The sequence below is a fragment of the Pipistrellus kuhlii genome, unplaced genomic scaffold, assembly GCF_014108245.1.
Source record: "Pipistrellus kuhlii isolate mPipKuh1 unplaced genomic scaffold, mPipKuh1.p scaffold_m20_p_13, whole genome shotgun sequence".
Taxonomy (NCBI): Eukaryota; Metazoa; Chordata; class Mammalia; order Chiroptera; family Vespertilionidae; genus Pipistrellus; species Pipistrellus kuhlii.
In genome coordinates, this window is record NW_023425438.1 from 37382840 (window position 1) to 37396178 (window position 13339).

A 13339-nucleotide genomic window follows, 5' to 3' on the forward strand; every position below is an offset into this window, starting at 1 on the left:
CAGAGCTGACCTGGGAACCCCCGTCGGCAGAAGTCCCGCCCTCCGGTCCAAGTCACTCCCTCCTGCCAGGGAGGCCCTGTGGCAGCCGCCTGAGCACCCCCACTTCCTCCAAACACCAACCACCGCCACTCCGCTCTGGCCCAGGCTAACCCGGCCCCCATGCTGTAGCTTCCACAGTGTCCTCCCTCGATACTGAGTTAGTAGTCTCACCCTCCCCACCTGTGAACACACACACACACACACACACACACACACACACACACACAGCTTCCAGACCCATGATCAGCTGAAGGAGTCTTCATCCAGCAGCCTTTTTAGGAGTGAATCTGGGCGTCTTGGAATCATATATGAAACCATCTCTTTCACGGAGGCATCCCCCACATCCACATGGTGACGTAAACACTTCGAGGAGCACCTCCCCAGGGCTTCGGGCCCCTCTGCCCTCAGACTGAGATCTGCTCAGGCTGCACGTCCGTCATTGGGCAGAGCCCCCCGCCCCGCACTGTCCCCATCAGACTGTGGGGTCCCAACCCCCTGCTCTGTGTCCCCCTCAGACTGTGGGGTCCCAGCCTCCCGCTCTGTGTCCCCATCAGACTGTGGGATCCCAGGACCCCCCCCCCCTTCGCTCTGTGTCCCCATCAGACTGTGGGATCCCAGCATCCTCTGCTCTGTGTCCCCCTTACACTGTGGGATCCCAGCCCCCTGCTCTGTGTCCCCATCAGACTGTGGAATCCCAGCATCCTCTGCTCTGTGTCCCCATCAGACAGTGGGTGCCAGAGAACACTCCCTGCCTCTGCAGCCCTCTGCTCTGAGCTCAGGGCTGAGACAGGAAGGGCAGTCGGCGGGGCGGGCAGTGGGGATCCAGTGGGAATGGCCTGTTCACACTCTTTTGGTCAGCAGAAGGACCAAAGCCCAACAGATGGAGCAGTCACACTCAGACCCCGTGGGAATGGGGGCGGGAACCCCTCCCCATGTGCTCTCCTGACCCACTAAAGGGGGAACAAGTAGGGGTGCAGAGGCGGAGGAGAAGTGAAGGGGGGAGGCAGGGAAGGCAGGGGGAGGAAGGAAGTGCTAGGCCCGGGTCTCTGCACACAGAGCTGGTTATAAGCGCAGGCAGACAGCCCTGGGCCAGCTGCACCCTCCACCCTCCGGGGGGGAGGCACGGCATTGGCCTCAGGGGAAGAGGCAGCGGTGGGGACGACACCAGGCACAACCACAACGGAGACTGAAGGAGCAAGGAGAAGGCTGCAGTGCTTCCTCCACTGATGGACGCACAGTGTAGATGCTCCTCCCACCGCACCTGCTCCTGGAGACTCACACCGCACACGCCCAGCCCTGCGTGCGTCCTCGTGTGCTGGTGCCGGGCTGAGCCTCGTGGCCTTGAGCTTCCTGCCTGGCCAAAGGGCCACCAGCACCTTCAGCGCCTGAGGGCCCCGATGGGCAACAGCTGACATGGCTGCAAAAGAAGGGCCTGGGTGGGTGAGGAAGGCCTGGGCCAGTGATCGGCAAACTCATTAGTCCACAGAGCCAAATACCAACAAGACAAGGATTGACATTTCTTTTGAGAGCACATTTTTAAAAAATATATACTTATTGATTTTTTACAGAGAGGAAGGAAGAGGGATAGAGAGTTAGAAACAGTGATGAAAGAGAAACATCGATCAGCCTCCTCCTGCACACCCCTTACTGGGGATGTGCCCGCAACCAAGGTACATGTCCTTGACTGGAATCGAACCCGGGACCTTTCAGTCCACAGGCCGACCCACGCTCTATCCACTGAGCCAAACCGGTTTAGGCTGTGTAAAATAAGAAAATACTTAAAGGGGGTCCCCCAAATCACATAAGCTTTAGGTTTCATAAGTCCTGGGGCCTGAAAGACGCTTTTCTCCTCCCCACCTCATGCCTTTGTCAATCTTCTCAGGCCACTTCCACGCACAAAAGAACTGTCTGGTCGGCCTGGCCTGGCAGAGCCATAGTGACTCCTGGGGGAGGCCCTCCCCCCTCCCATCTCCCCATGGAGGCCTGAGTGGATCCTTTCCTGAGAGGCTGCCCCAGCTCTGGCCTCATCCCTGAACTTGGTTTGCTGCCGATTTTGCTGCTGATTCGCCACCTGCACCTGTCCCCCCTTCTCCCATCCTCTACTCATAGCAGTCGGCCCGACCCAGGAGCCCCGTTAAGTGAATTCCCTGGATTCTCAGAAGCTGTGGTTGGCTCTGGGCACCGTGTCCCAGGCCTGGCAGGGGCTTTGCTCCCCAAACGATGGACTCCCGGAGAAGCCGGTGGTGGGGCTGTGCTAAGCAACACAGGGGCTCAGGAATGGGCCCTGAGGGGAACAAAAGCCACTTGGCCGGCTTCTCAGCGAGCACCCGCGTCCCTCAGGAGCCTCGCAGGGCAGGGCGTGGGGACACGGGGCTCCCTCCTCGGTGTCTGAGAGATGGATGGGGCTGATTTTTTCCACGATTCCTCCCCATAAATCTGATTTGGCCCCTCATCTGTCTGGGCCAGTCGCCATGGAGGTGGGCGGTGGTGATGAATGGGCTGCCTGGCTAATGTGACTGGGCTGGCAGGGCCGTGGGGAGGGGCTCTGCGCTGATGGATGGTCCTCACGGGGGCACATTGCATTAGACACCCCTAACACGATCAACGGGGCCATTAGGAGACCAATTGGTTGCTCCTCCTCACCGGGGTGGGGCCGGGGAGCAGGAAGATTGAGGAGGGCGGCAGCTCGGAGACACCTGGGGGGTCCCAGGAGGGCGAGATTTCCCTGCAGGGCCACTCCCCGGGAAATCAGTGTGGCTACAGGCGGCACCATGTGGGAAGGGAAGACAGGAAGTGAGGCCTGGGAGAATGTGGGACCTGCCCACGGTCACTTCTGGAGCTGGAGGGAAGAGCAGGAATCAGCACTGCAGCCTCCTGCTCCCCGTGCCTGCCTGGGAGACCAGGATGGAGGAGAGATGAGATTGGGGGAGACCAGGATGGAGGAGAGGTGAGATCAGGGGAGACCGGGATGGGAGAGGTGAGATCAGGGGAGACCGGGATGGGGGAGAGGTGAGATGGGGGGAGACCGGGATGGAGGAGAGGTGAGATCAGGGGAGACCGGGATGGGAGAGGTGAGATCAGGGGAGACCGGGATGGGAGAGGTGAGAGGTGAGATCGGGGAGACCGGATGGAGGAGAGATGAGATCAGGGGAGACCGGGATGGAGGAGAGGTGAGATCGGGGAGACCGGATGGAGGAGAGATGAGATCAGGGGAGACCGGGATGGAGGAGAGGTGAGATCGGGGGAGACCGGATGGAGGAGAGGTGAGATCGGGGGAGACAGGGATGGGGGAGAGGTGTGACCGGGGGAGATCGGGATGGGGGAGAGGTGTGATCGGGGGAGACCGGGATGGGGGAGAGGTGAGATCCAGGAGACGCTGCCACTGTGGGCTCCGCAGCCAACTGAAGCCGGCCCTGCCCGGCGGGCCTCTCACCGGGGGCTGGCTCCGGGTCCCCCCGGCCCCACCCCAGACCCCCTGCAGCCACTTCCTCGTGTAATTTTAAAGGCGTTTCCTACACACAACACGTTGTCTAGCTTTCCTTATCCCCCAGGCCACCGGATTTTAAAACCACTTTAAGGGGCTGGCAGCTCCTGGGCCCTTGGTATGGGGGGCCAGGCGGACACTGATCAGCCTCTCTCCCAGCCTCCGAGCTGGCCTCCCTCCACCTCACCCAGCCTCCACCGTGATGGCAGCCACACACGCGCACACCCACACATGCGCACACCCACACACTCGCACACCCACACACGCGCACACCCACCCACACACGCGCACACCCACACACGCGCACACCCACACACGAGCACACCGCTAGATCCTCCCGGTGGCCCGCGGGCCAGGGACCTGGTCACGGGGCCTCCGGTTCCTGGACGTTGTTGCATCAGTGCGGGCGTCGTTCGCTCTTATCTCCTTTTTCCCTTTCGCCCCCATCCCCCTCCCCACCCCCACCTTCATGCCGACTCACACTCCCCTGTGTCGTCCCTAGGACATGTGTCTATCTTGGACAATAGCGCTATCCTATGTACTTTTAAGGGACATCAATGACCTTGTGCTATGGATCTTGCATCAGATATTTAGAAAAGGCACTGTGTTTGCGATCTAGTCATGCTGCTTTATGTACCTTCAGTTTGTTACTCCAACTGCTGCAAACTCTTCCAAAATGGGAACGGTTCATTCTAGTAGCAGACTCCTCGATTTCCTCCAGCTCTCCATCTCTCCACGCCCTGCGCGGCGGGTGGCACTCCCTCTGGGTGTCTCCGTGGAGGGGCCCCCGGGCTCCCGGCTGTGCCCCCCCAGGCCAGTCCCGTGTGACAGAAGAGGCTGTGCTACCCGCTGGCCGGCAGCCCCCCCCCCCCAGCCCCTCCCTCGTCACCAGCAATGACATCGCTCCACTCTCTGACCCTGCCAGGCTGGTGGGTGAAAAGCGACCAGCCTTTACATCGTTATCGCTGCTCTGAGCATCCTCCCTTGTCATAATCCCTCCAGTATTCTTCAGCTTTAAAGATCCTGGTTTTATTGGCTGGTACACTCCCTCTTATTTTTCAAAACCCAAATCAAGTATCCTATTCTTTATGGAGTTCTCTAGCTTGTCACCCACTCCTTGGTATTCCAGAACCTTCTGTACCTTCCAGTTTAGCATTATCCCGTCACTGTAATATTTCCTGTTCACCCACCCACCCTCCCGTGGCGATGAAGGCAGAAACGGTTCCTGCCTTTGGAACCACTGGGGAGGAAGACGGGAGAAGAATGCAGTGAGGGACCGATTGGTGGGAACTGGGGAATCGGGCAATCCATCCTGTGCGCCTCTCTTGGGGATTAAATGAGAGCAAGTGCCCACACTGCATGCTTCTCTCACAGCCCAAGGGCCGAGGGTGCTTTCCCCCTGAATAAATCCTCTCTTATGTGCTCCAGGACCTCACACGCTCACTTCTCTCTCAAGCAGCTTTATTCCAGCCGTTTCTGTGTCTTGCCTTCTGCCTACAACCAAGCCGATTCCTCCCTTAGCCCAAGGACTTCCCCTTAATGCCAGTGCGCTCTGTGCTGACTCCTCACGAAGGGTGCACGGCTATTACAGTTAAACGATGGAGAACTCAACTTTCCTGCTTTACTGATCCCGACCTTGCAGGCAGGTTCATTGTGAGCGTTACATTCACATTGGACGGCACTCTGGGCCCAGTCCCTTTCCTTCCTCAAGCTTCTCAGAGATGTCCTTACACACATCCAAACAGAATTCCTTATCTGCTCTCAAACCTACCCTCCTCTGGCCAGCAGCCTCCTTCTGGTCACCCTGCCATTTTCCCGGTAAACCAAGGGGACTTTGGCTTGACCTCTCCCACTGCCCTGGATGTCAAGTTACCCCAAAATCATGGACACCCCTTCCATGTGGACTCTCAAATCTGTCCCTCACTTACATCCCCATTTCCAGCCCTCAGAGTAAAGGAAATGTCAGCGTGGGTAAGAGTCTGTTCAGAGACAGTAGATATGACGAAGGCTGCTGTTGTAACTTATTTTCTCAGGTTATGTCCCTCCCCTCTGTCTCACCCGCTCACCCACATTCATCTGATGGCTTCTAGATCACAAGCCATGGATGATCAATACTCTAGCTTTCTCCCCACTTTGACAAGTCATTTCAAGGAGCATAGAACCTTTGATCCACAAAAGCAAAAGGAGAGCCGAAACAAACCCGTTCGAAGGCATCTAGTACAGACAAATCTAACTTATGAGTATTTATGCAAAAAATCCTAAATCAAATGCTTCTAAATAAAACACATTAAGAAGACATTATAGCCAAGTGGTGTTGATCCCATAAATGAGCTGGGAGATGTTTCAACATTCAAACTTTACTGTATTAACAGGTAAAGGAAAAAGACTGATCATTCCCAGTCTATGCTAAGGAAAAGCATTTGATAAATTAATTTTTAAAAAATATTTTTTATTGACTTTTTCAGAGAGGGAGAGGGATAGAGAGTTAGAAACATCGATCAGCTGCCTCCTGCACACCCCCTATTGGGGATGTGCCCAAAACCAAGGTACATGCCCTTGACTGGAATGGAACCTGGGATCCTTCAGTCCGCAGGCCAGTGCTCTATCCACTGAGCCAAACTGGTTAGGGCTGATAAATTTCTTATAAAAGCTTACAATAAGCTAGGAATAGAAGTAAATCTTCTTAACTTTATAATTAACAACTAAACATTGGAAGCACTTCTATTAAAGCAAAGAAAGAGACAGATGCTTTTATTTATTTACTAGATGCCTGGTGCATGAAATTTGTGCAAGAGTAGGCCTTCCTTTCCCCGGCTTCCCTCTGGCAGCTGAGACCCGGGCTTCCCTCACAGTCTTGGGTTCGACTGGAAGGAAGGTTGTAGGGAAGGAAGTCCAGTCTAATTAGCATATTATACTTTTATTATAATATCATAGATTTAGATCCTCATCAGAGGAGATGATTTTATTGATTTGAGAGAGAAAGAGAGAGAGAGAGAGAGAGAGAGAGAGAGAGAGAGAGGGAGAAACAACTATCAGTTGCCGCCTGTATTTGCCCCAACCTAGGAATGTGCCCTGACTGGGAATCCGTGAACCAGATGATGCTTCAACCAGCAGAGCCACACAGCCAGGAAAGACACACATTCTTACCATCACCTCTGTTATTCAGCACTGTCTGGTAGTCTGAGCAAATTAAATAAGAAAAGAAAAGAAAAAGAAAAAACAGAAAGGCAAGAAAAATAAAAAGCATAACAATGTAAATATTACAGATAGCTCTTGGACAACTTTTTAATTTCTCTTATGATTATTTATCTTTTGGGGCTTCTCCTTTCCTTCCTGTGTTAATTCTAGTAATATATGTATTTTCTAGAAGCATATGCTATATTTCTTTAAGTTTATGAACTTATTTCCACAAAATTATACAAAGTATTGTCAACATTACTTGTATTTTAATTATTTTAAATTATTACTTACATTTTCTCAAGTGTGTGGTTATTTCTATTTTCTGATTCCTAATTTTGCTTAGGAATCAGGAAAGTATTGTAATTTTAAAAATCATTTTCCATTGATTAGATTGGCTTACTGATTTATCTACTCATTCCTTCCCCCCCCAATCAACAGCTCTGTGATTTAGAAAGGAATAATGAAGTTGTCATTATTGACAGACATTGGCACTGCCTGCAATAGAATACCCCGGGAATCAGCTGAAAAACTATCAGATCAATAAAACCACGTCATAACTTGTTCAGACGTATGACAAACATATAATCAATAGCTTTCTCATATATTAGCATTAATAAATCTAAAAAAATGTAATTTAAAACATATAATGAATGTGAATATTCATGTGAATTTATGTGAAGAATGTGAATAGCGTAGATTCATGAATAATGCAAAAGTTATGGGAAGAAAGCATAAAACTTTATGAAAGACATAAAAGAAGACCCAAAGACAGACTTACTGTGCTGGGATCTGACTATCTCGAAAATGAAATAAATTAGGTGTAATCCCAATCAAAATCCCCATAGGACTTTAAAAAGGAAACTTTGCAAATTAATTCTAAAGCTCATCTGAGAGAATAAACCTGCAAGAAGAGTCAAGACATTTTTGGAAAAGGTCAACGATGGGAGACTTTCATTACTAGATGTCAAAACATATTTTAAGGTAACAAAAATTAAGATAGTCTCATGTTGGCAAAGACATAGACAAATGGAGCAGTTGAATACCAAGCTTAGAAATAGACTCGGGCATTGCAACACAGCGAGGAAAGGTCTGGCTAACAGCAATAGCTGTTGAGGACTCTGAGAAAAAAATAAATGGCTAGAGCTTCCTCTTATGTGACCCCAAAATAAAATCCAGGTAGGACGATTATCTGCACAACACAACACTGATATATTTTCATAATCTGGGTGTGGGTGATGCATTGGGAAGCTTTTTGAATCAAGATACAAAATTCAGAAGCTTAAAGAAAAAAATTGACAAATAAGCTACATTAAATTTCAAAACTTTGTGTGATAAGGGCTAATATGAATATGATTAAAAATAGGTGAAACTCATAAATTCTCAATTTAGTTTAGTTATTTAGTGTGTGTCTCCTGGGCTTGGCATGTGTGTATCTTGCTGGAGGAACAATAAGATATTGTGAATGTAAAATGTAATTATTTGAACTCATATAAAATTAAAAATAGATGTATTTGAACATTAAAAAAAAAACGGTGAACGTGAGGGTATGGGTTAGCAATTCTGAAATCGTATACCACGATTGAATAAATAAGTAAATGGCTGGTAGCTGGTGGAGACCTCATTTTTGTCCTTCCTCTGAAAGATAGATCACTATACTGAAACTGGTGTTTATTTTCATGCATATTTTCTAACTTTAAATTGTATTGTACTGTTATCATTCTTCAACTGTTCTAATTCAAGAATTTTTTAAAAAATTTATTCATATTGACACAGGTAGATATAGTTCATTTTAAATGCTATATATTGATAGTACTCTATTAGCTGTCACAAGTTATATCCTGTTGATGGACATTTAGATTATTTCTCATGCTTCACAATTATCAACAATGTTAGAATAAAAAAATCTTACATGTGCCTCCCATGTACCTGTGGTTAGATGTCTCTAGGAAATATTCCTAGATGTGGAATTGCTGGTTGTTAGGATATACATATCTTTAACTTTACTAGATCCCGGCTCACAATTCATTATTCAAAACCCCTGTGGCCAGGTGTGTTTCAGAATAAGAATGTTTGGATTTTAGAAAGGCAATACAGTGTATGCACCAAATATAACACTCTCAGCAGGGATTGGGAGAGTATTCTATAATCAAATATATTACTTTTTCTCTGGTGACAAATATCAATATCCACGTGATGGGAGATACAGACAATAAGCAGCTTCACGTCAGGTCAGATCCTGCCAGGGAATGAATTAAGAACGTTCCGTTTCCCGAGCTTTTGGCTGACCCATTGCAGGTAGGGGTTGGGACCTCCACGCCCAGCTGCCTTCTAAAGCAGTTGTGTCACTTTATCTTCCTCCCACAATGTCTCTACATCCTCACCCCCATTCAGGAACATTCTGAAAAGAAGCACGATGTGGGTAGGAAGGGACGACTAGATATTAAACCAGATTACAAAGATATGGTCACTGATCAATGTGGTAATGACTCAGAAACAGAATGATCTCGGACAGGAAAGGAAATCCAGAAACGACCCAAGGATAAATGAGGATTTAGTGTATGATAAAGATGATGCTTAAAAATGAGTCGAGGATGTTGTGGGCAACTGGTTAGCCATTTGGGGGGGGGGGGGGGCGGGAAGGGGACCTTCCATATCCTTCACCTCAAAGCACATTTCAAATTGATAAATAATATATTAAACATGAACTATCAGAAGGAAATGTGGGTCAGCTTTTTTATAACTTTGAAGGGGGAAATCTAAGTATGACATAAAATCTAAACACTATAAAGGAAAGGTCTGCTAAGCTGACATTGCAAAACAGAAAAAATGTGTTGTGTATGTGGCAAAAAAACACCAGGTGGTCAGTCTCCTCAATATTCCTTTTCCCCATTGCGTAGCTGCCCTGCAGTGAGTTTGGGGGCTGAGTATTAACACCTCTTTACTCCAAATTGCAGGGGTGAGAACTGATTGCCAGGTAATCCTGCGGCCCTTGCCACAGCCTTTGGTTCAGGTAACCCTGGTCTAAGCAGTCACACTGAGGTCCTGGTGGAAAGGAAGGACCTGAATCCAATTCAGGGCTCTAACCAAGGGAGGCTCCTGCGACTAGGTTCCACACTCCTCTAGGGCCTCTGGGGCCGCTTCCTCACAGTGAGGTGTGGAGATGTGAGACCGGAGACACTAGAACTATCAGCCACCCTGAGGGAGGTGAGATTCAGGACGGCCTTGCTTCTGTCAAAAATACAACTTTTCTGAGTTGGTTTTTGTGTACTCTGTAAACAACAACAACAATAACACAAAGCAGAATTCTAAATGGATCCTGAACAAAGTTAAAAGGCAAACTAGAAAAATATTTGCAAAATAATTAAACCCTAATAAGCAAAGAGCTACAAATAAATATGAAAAGGAAAACAACCTGATTTTTTTTTTAAAAAGAGGCAGAATATATGGGTAGCCACTTCCAATAAGAAGAAATACAAATGGCTGATAGACAACACAAATAGCTGCTTGTGCTCACTTTAAAAATGTAAATAAAACAAAATGGCATCACTTTTTACATATAAAGTTGGGAAGAATGAAAAATATTGGTATTACTCAGAGCTGGGGAGCAGAGAAGCAAACTCATGTCCCGTTGGAGAGGGTGTCAATCAGATTTTCGAAAGAGTACTACACAGTATTTCTATCAACATTTATTATATTTATAACCTTCAACCAATCAATTCTACTCCTGAAATGTCATGCAATAGAAAACCCTAAGCAAGAAGGCAAAGATACTGTTTTTAATTGTGAGATGCTGTCATGTCTCAAATATTAATCAATTCAGAGTTAGTTAAATAAAGTCAGTGTACACCTGTGCATTAAAGGAAATGCTTATGGGCTTCGTCAAGGATGAAGAAAGCCTTACGTTGCCATGAAAGACGTTTAAGATGCAGCGAGAGAGAAACCCTTGTGCTGTCACTTTGTGTGTGAAAAAGTCAGTGTCTCCATGTTGAAGTGATCTGAAAAAACATGGCTATCCTGTCGGCAGAGATTTATGTCGGGAATGGGATTGGGGCTCAGGGGGGACCCCCGGTTACCTGCAGGGAGACGTGGAGCCACACTCACCGCCGACCACATCCTACCCTGGGGAAGTGAGCTGCCGCTGGCCTCACCTGCCTCCGCCTGTTCCCTGCTCTGGGCGCACGGCAGTGGGTGGTCCAGGTGTGCAGAGAACTTCAACACGGCAATACACAGACTTAGAGTTGGTTTGTTTTATATGATCGTCATATGCTTTCTAAACATGTCAGTGACAAAATGCTGCCCGGGCAGGGAGGACTGCTCTCACAGGGACTGCCCCCCTGCAAGTGTGACTCAGCTGGTCTAATTCCGGGGCACCGCTTGCAGGGCAGGGGGCTGCAGGGGAGCCGGGCGTCTGATGTCAGTCTGCCTCTGAAGCTCTTGGTAAGATACGCAGAGGAAGCATCCGGCAAGTGTGTGCACAGATCCAGAAATCACCAGTCTCTCTGGGTGCAGCTGCCGGATGCAGACCCGCCCCAAAGCTGCCTCCTCACCAGCCGCCCTGTCTTCATCTCCACCCTCCGACCTAGAGGCCCTTCTGCTGCCTTGCACCCAAGGCCCTGCTGTTCCTCCGCCCCCTGGGGTTGTGGTGGTGGGACCTTTGAACCTTTGACCTTCCTCCGATGCCCATCTGTGCCTCCCTCTGTCTCCAGCGTCCAGATCCCCACGTTACTCTCCACGTGGCTCCTAAGGGTGTCACTGAGCATTCCGTTCCTGGAACCTTCCTTACAACCTGGGACATGGCTGCTCAGATGGGCACTGGAGGCCTCTCGCTGGGCAGCCAGGGGCCCCTTGCTGTGCCCTGGGAAGTGGGGTTTCCCCAGCAGGCTTCTCTGGAGAAGGGGTTCACCGGGGAGGGCCTTACTCCATCCGCTTTAAAAATAAGCACTTCATGGAATAGAAAGAAAAGCCATCCATCCCGCCGAACCTGAGCCTGTAACCGAGAGCGGAGTGTGTGAGGAGAACAAGAGGGAGACCCAGTTAATTACCTTAGAAGCAGAGGTAAGAGTTGAAGATTACGAGACCTATTTACGGGAGGAAATAGACCCATCATTGAGCCTAGAGAATGGAAGGATTGTTTAGGGCCAGAAAGGCGTCTCAATGTGCAGATTCCATTCCCTTTCTGAGCTTCGGAGAGAGGAAGGTCAGAGCCTGGGCTTGGGAGGTACACTGAGCAGGGGTTCAGACTGGAGGGGGCTGCTGTCCTGCGTCCATTCCGGGCCACCTCCTGCCCCGCCCAAGGGGACAGCGCTGTGGTCCACTGTGGGGTCCACGTGGGCTGGGCATTGAAGGCGCCCCCGGGGGAGGCCCCCATTACCATCACAACGACTGACGCCACCGACCCCACCGAGCAGCTGGGCCCCCAGAGCAGGGTAACCCTAACCCCACCGGCGATTGAAACAGATAGAGGGGGAGCTCTCCCACACAATGCCCAGGCCCACTTCCCTCCTCCTCCTCCTTCCACTTCCTCCAGGCTTTGTCCGCCGGTCCCTGGGGTCTCCGAGCCTCTCTCATTCCGGCAACCACCACCCCATTAAACTCAAAACTGGGGCCTTTGGGGAAAGGGTCTGGCACTTTGTCTCCTGCCTCCTCTTATCTGCCTCCATTCCCCACCCATCTGCTTGGTGAGCAGATAAGCCTGGCCGTGAGAAAGGGGCGAGTGGTGGCTGCGGCACATCCCTCAGTCCCTGGTTGGGTTCCCTCCTCCACCACCACCCCCACCCCCCACCTCGCAGAGCACCCCCAGGCGGTAGGGCCCTCTGTGGACAAGGCCTTGGGCAGGACTTTGCGACAGGCAGTGCTCAGAAGCTTTGGCGCCAGTCGGGTTCGCTGTGACAACCCCAAGCCCCTGTGCTGGACCCTCTTGTTTGCAGTCTCCCCCACCAGCTGGGAGTGTCCGTATCCTCAGAAGTGCAGGGCCTCATGCCCCCCGCCCCCCTCGGTACCTCTCTCTCTCTCTCGGGAGAGAAAGCTGGGAATGATGGCTGCACTGGCTTCTGGTAGGACCTGGGGTTCGCATGGGGGCTCCTGGAGGCGGCCGGTGCCGGAGCTCCAGGTCCTGAAGATGCTCCTGCATCAGTCACCAGGGCAGAGGGAGGAGGCAGCTGCTCAGAGCCCTGGTGGCCCCTCACCGGAGACACACATTTCCAGAGATTTGGTTAACACTCAGTATTTTAACTTGAATCTTTCTTAGACATTGATGCACCTTCTAGCCAGAAAAATGGATGGATGTAAACCTGTGTGTGTACACACACACGCACACACACACACACACACACACAGACACGCACGCACACACATTCTAAGGGTTCATGTTGGCTAAGAACTCTCGGTTTCTAGGAGGGATAAGTTCTGGCACCAACACGGGAGCAAATGAGGTTCCAGGTGGCGTTGAGGAGCAGATTCCTCCGGAAGGTGGGGCTGGAGTCTGAGCCAGGCAGCAGGTGGCTACTGTGAAGGGCTTGTACCTGTTTCACCTACGGGCGCTCGAGGGGCCTCACTCCTATTAGCCCTGTGTTTGGTGGGGGGACGGGGGTGGGGGGAAAAAAAGCAGGAAGGCAGAGCTCTGGATGCTTCTATCCG